The sequence below is a fragment of the Coenobita brevimanus genome, chromosome 8, assembly GCF_032717465.1.
Source record: "Coenobita brevimanus isolate Jiangsu-jjx chromosome 8, ASM3271746v2, whole genome shotgun sequence".
NCBI lineage: Eukaryota > Metazoa > Arthropoda > Malacostraca > Decapoda > Coenobitidae > Coenobita > Coenobita brevimanus.
Window position 1 is genome coordinate 16,472,166 of NC_136961.1, and position 5,993 is coordinate 16,478,158.

The window sequence follows — 5,993 nt, forward strand, 5'->3', positions numbered from 1 at the left end:
GTCAGTGGGGTATGGGCTGGTTAAAAAATAGTAAGGGGGGAGGACAGGAACTGGGGATTGCCCTGCACACATGCCCTGTCTCCTGGCTGGCTTTGTGGTGTGCGTTCTCTCCATGTGTTCGTTCGTTTACGGATTTCCTGCACCTATAGAGCTGGCCGGGCCATACATTAGCCCGGTCAGTGGAGTATGGGCTGATTAACCCCAAACGCGGGCTTGTTTTGCTTTCGATTTGCGGCTCCCGCGAGCATATTCGCGCTCCTACATACTCTTTAAAAATATTTGCCACAAATCAGTTATTAGTCCTAGAATATTAAAATCACATATGCTTATGGCACATACCTTCAGCTTACTCCTGGGGTATTTGTTGAGCCTTCGTCGAGTACCATAGGACTTGTGGAGACCTCTGAAGTTGGGTAACGAAGTCTCCACTTTACACTTCCCGACAACCCGTAATATGATTACCACAGCCTGATATTATCACTAGAAACACTATTCTATGATTTTTAAATAGTTTGGAATCCATACACACACACACAAAAAAAAAAAACACTGTGAGAGCAATGAAAATTACGAGGGCGTATGACCTTCCCACTTGACATTGTTAAAACACTCACAGTTTATATTTCTATTACTATATAACACTTATATATATCTACAGTCTTTATCCATAAGTTTCCTTCAGTAATAGTAGTTTATTGTCACTTGTAGGCATTATATTTCTCTTTCAGTAAAATACGTAGCATTCACTTTCTCGTCCTGTAGCCTATACTAGCGTTGAGAGCGAATCTGTCACTTTCACCTTCACTCTCATAACTCATAGTATTCATGCATCCTAGAGTGAAACTTTCACTTTCATTACTCCTAGGATATATACTCATATTCTTATAATACTACTCATTTACATTTCTATTTACGTTCTCTATTTTATTTACATTATTTACATTTCTATTTTATTTACAGAGTTAGGCACTGTCACTTCCAGCAACTTATAAAACTGTTTTCCTCTGTTCATTTATATTTACATTCATTGCTTTCACTTGCTGTTTACACATTATTTACACATTATTTACAATTCCACTTGCACTGTTTTACTCACCAGAAAGATCGTAGTCATTCTCTATCAATTGTCAGCCCTTTACCTCTTTCCACACGAGGTTTAGTAGGGGGTAGAGGTCACAGGGCCCTTTGCATGGGGCTAAAAAGTGGCGGAAGTTAGCAGGCGCGAATCCGACGTACTTTCACCTTGAAAGATGACAGTAAACTGATACTGGTGGCCGGGGTGGCCTAGCTAGGGAGAATGCATTACTGCCAACGTCAGCCTCGTGAGAGCTGCTAATATATAGCTATGAAATGATTGGCAGGAAATCTAGACAATACATTATAAATTAGGTAGTTCCAGGTGAATGTAAATATCACTTAAACTTCTCCCTTCCCTCCTTATATATATTTTTATTACGAGAATAGACTATACGGCATATTTGAAAGGGAAATAAACAGCGAAAATTAGCGAATGAGTGCACATGAGGTGTTGTCAGGTGATAATTAGCCAATTTCAGGTGTATGGCACTATCACTTACCTTATTTCTTTTTTGTATATGTTATTTGGTATAAGAATAGGGCATAGGACTTATTTCAATGGATGAAATCAGTGAAAAATTCCGGGGAAGATTAACTTAGCATAGAATACAGTGTGGTGGCCTGCAATAATTAGGTAGTTCCAAGTTAATTTAAATATTACTAAGGCTTCTCCCTTCCTTTCTTATATATATCACTTAGGCTTCTCCCTTCCTTTCTTATATATATCACTTAGGCTTCTCCCTTCCTTTCCTATATATAATTTTATTACGAGAATAGATTATACGGCATATTTGGAGGAGAAATAAACGGCGAAAATTAGCGAACGAGTGCACGTGAGGTGTTGTCAGGTGATAATTAGCCAATTTCAGGTGTATGGCACTCTCACTTACCTTATTTCATTTTTATATATATTATTTGGTATAAGAATAGGGCATAGGGCTTATTTCAATGGATGAAATCAGTGGAAAATTCCAGGTAAGATTTACTTAGCGTAGCACGGCCGGGCAGGCGAGAGGAGAGGGTAATGGAGGGGAGGTAGGGAGGTGAGTCACGAACCGGGAGAAATGGCTAAATTGTCAACAATGGATGGGAGTACAGATGAGATTAGGAGTGCTGACTAGTGTTGGACATTGACAGTACTGATAGATAATACAAGCCACCACTTGAAAGCCCGGGTGAATTCAAAATATCACAGAACCACAAAAGTGACACCCCACAATATAATCTCTTGCTCCCAAGCATCACGAAAGTGACGGCCTGCGGTTATGGCGTTAAAAGATAGCAAATGGGGAGAATAGGGCCTGGGGATTGCCCTGCACACACGCCCTGTCTCCTGGCTGGCTTTGTGGTGTGTGTTCTCTCCATCCAAAATTCCCCCTTTTATACTGTATATCCTCCAGCTGTGTGCCCTCATTAGCCCGCAGCTGCATAACAGACGAGAAGTATACAGAACTGAGTTAAGTGAATTAATCTCTCCCCCACACTCCAAGTGTTATAAATATCTCTGGTGAATACAAACCTTTGTCGCCAGTTTATGCTCCACCGGAAGTCACTGATATTATAAACAATTTTAGTCACACCTATGTCGAGAGTGCAAACAGAATTAAGATTTTATAAATATGTGAGTACCGGCATGCAAAAACATGAGCGCCAATGGATGTGCGTGAATGCTAGTATACATAGCATCGACATAGACACCTCCCCTGATGACATGCACGCATTATACATATACGTATAATAAACTCAATATATACACAAAATATACAGACATTCTTATACATGTAATACACTCAGACCTAAGAAAGAAGTTTCCCTTAGGGTAATTTGTTCTTAAGAATGTGAGAAACAATCATTGATGATAATGCCAACACCCTTAATATGTCTAACATCCATATGAAACTGTGAAGGAACAAACTCCGACATATCAATAGCTGATTCTTAATATTCAAAATATTCAGAAACTTGAGTGGCTGATGATCAGTTTATACATTGACAGTACGTCCAAACGCAGGGACATACACAGAAAAGTGCTGCAGGGCGAGGATCAGGGCTAATAGTTCCTTTTCGATAACAGAATTATGCTGTGAAACAGAAAACTTCTTACTGAAATAACAAACAGGATGCTCTATGCCATGATCATCGTCCTGCATTAACACAGCTTCTGCATCCACATTACTAGCCCTTTCATGCACAGACTCCAATCGAGTCATTAAATATCATCCTGTACAACGCACCATGATGCACATCGTGTCAAACAAAGGAGGACACAAGTTTCCCGCCAATGTGTATCATAGATATATATATATATATATATATATATATATTTTACCCGATTCGTGTCATGGTGCACTTTACAGGTTGGTAAACAATCTAACAACTCAAACCACCTGCACCTGAGAGGGTTAGCATCTACAGCAAGTTTAACCCTTCGTTAGTCAGGTGGGGTGTTTTGGCACACCAAATTTATATAAAGGTTCATATTTCCTAACCGATAATTCGAGTATTTCTCTCCGTTCCAATACCCTCCTGATTCAGTGAGGGGAGGGAGCATGTGGATTGGTTTGGTCCTGCCTCTGCTGTAGTGAGAGAGGGGAGCATTTTCCTCCCTTCCCTCCTTGGGTGTCCATCACCCCATCAAACTAACCATTTAAATCATATTGTGATATAGATTGGCTTTTATCTTGTTTCTGCATATTCTTTATCATTATACTGATTTTAAAAATCGCAAAATGTATTTTCCTATGCGTGTTTATCTGACAAATTAGATAATTATGAGACCATTTGTTATTTTTTTACTGATCTTATTTATTGTATTTTATTATTATGAATTAATAAACACCACCTACAAGGCATTCAATCTTTTCGTTAGTGATTGCAGAGATATGCTGAGGCAGCAGTATGAATATATTTTACATGTTAGTAACACTACGTGTATTTTTGTATTGGGGTGTTGAAACACCCCACCGGACTAACTACGTTTGATTACCCCACAGGACCAACAAAGGCTTAAATGTCTTACGAAAGTTTGGTGCAACCAAAACTGGATAATTACAAAAGATCTCCTTGGCTGCATCAAAACTATTCTAAAACATATCATTCCCGATGTATTTTCTATCTTTCTTAATCAGTTCAGTTAAAGGGGCCACAATTGTTGCAAAGTGCTTCAAAAAATGAAGACAGTAACCAATACTGCCAAGAAATTTCCAAAGTTCATGCCTGTTTTGTGGTGCCTTAAAATTCTTTATTGTCTCAATCTTAGAGTCAGAGGCATGCACAAAACTATGTCCAACCACATAACCAAGGTATTGAACTTGTGCACAAACAAACTCGCACTTCTTTAAATTTACTACAAGGCAAGCCTCGGAAAGCCTAGACAGCAAAACACCTAGTTCTCGTAAGTGGCTTTCCCAATCATCGGTAAAGACTACTACATCATCCAAGAATACCTCCAAATGTTTCATACCATTGACAACCACGTTCAATAATCGTTGGAACGTTGCCAGGGCGTTTTTCATACCATACAGCATCACATTACACTGATATGTTTGTCCGTCTGCCACAAAACATAAGACTTCATTAGTCCGTTCGAGCTCATGTTGCAGCTCACCAACACTCTGAGGACTAACTTAATAAGGAGACAACTTCACGGGAATGCGTCACACACATCCACATCGCACAGAATCCAATCAGTCTTCCCAGGGGCACTGCTGAATACTTCCTTGTAAGTTGACAAGAGGAAAGCCAACTGCAGTGCTTGGTTCTGATGCAGATGTGCTAACTTGGAGTTGAGAGTAGACTCCACCTCATCATTCTTCACCCAGCTACAATCTTGAAACTCGCAGTCCACCTCAAACAAGCCGCTCTCAACACCCTCCCCAGAAGCAGCAGCAGTGGAGGAGACAAGGTGTACAAGATTCGGAGAGTCTGGTGCACAATGGTATGGTTTCAGAATGTTCACATGGCACAATTGGTGCTTCTTCCTTCTGTCTGGGGTCTGTACCAGGTACAGTAGTCTGTTCCTCCAAACGCCACACTGCAGGGTAAGGACCAATAAACTTAGCGGTCATTGGATGATCCTGCAGTGGCAGCAACACCAAAACCTCGTCACCGACCTTGAACTCGCTCAGCCTGGCCTTCTGAACATACCACACCTTCATGTTGTCCTAAGCCTGCTTGAGATTTTCCCGGGCCAGCTCCAGAGTCTCACTCGCATGGGTCTTGAAGTCCTGCACATAACTGAGTAAGCTCTGGCTCTTGGTGAGATTACCACTCCACGTCTCCTTAACCCGTGGATTGCACAGTTACCTTTTTTTTTTTTATCCCACCCTGTGGTGCATAGAAAATGAAGGAATTTTTTTTTTATAAACTTGAAGATAAACATCCAGGATATCATCTGGTGAAAAGAAAAAAACTCTCTCTCTCTCCCCAACTTTGCGTAGTGCCATGTGTACGTTTGCGTAGGAGTAGAGTTGTTTACCGTAATACACGGCAGCACAGCCTGAGCTGTGGCTCGCAACATAACGCTACCCTGCCTGAGCGGTGGCTCGCAATCCATGGGTTAATCAAGCTCAGGGGACCCCGAACTCAATAGGCAAACACTCTCCTGAGGGAATTTCCTCCTAGTGAACAGGGGGGACGGCTCGCCATGGTCCTATTCCTTTGAGTGCTCCACACAGTACTTGCTGAGCATATTGTTGAGGATCTGGTGATAACGCTCCAAGGCACGTTGTGTCTCCAGATGGTAGGCATTGCTCTTGATGTGTGTGATGCCAAGTTGAGCTAAAGACTGCTGGAAGATGTTGGAAAGGAAATTAGACCCTCTATCTGACTGAACGTCCCAGGGCAAACCAAACTTAATAAAGAAATCTAGCAAAACTCTAACCACTACCTTAGCTTTGATGGAATGTGCAGGTATT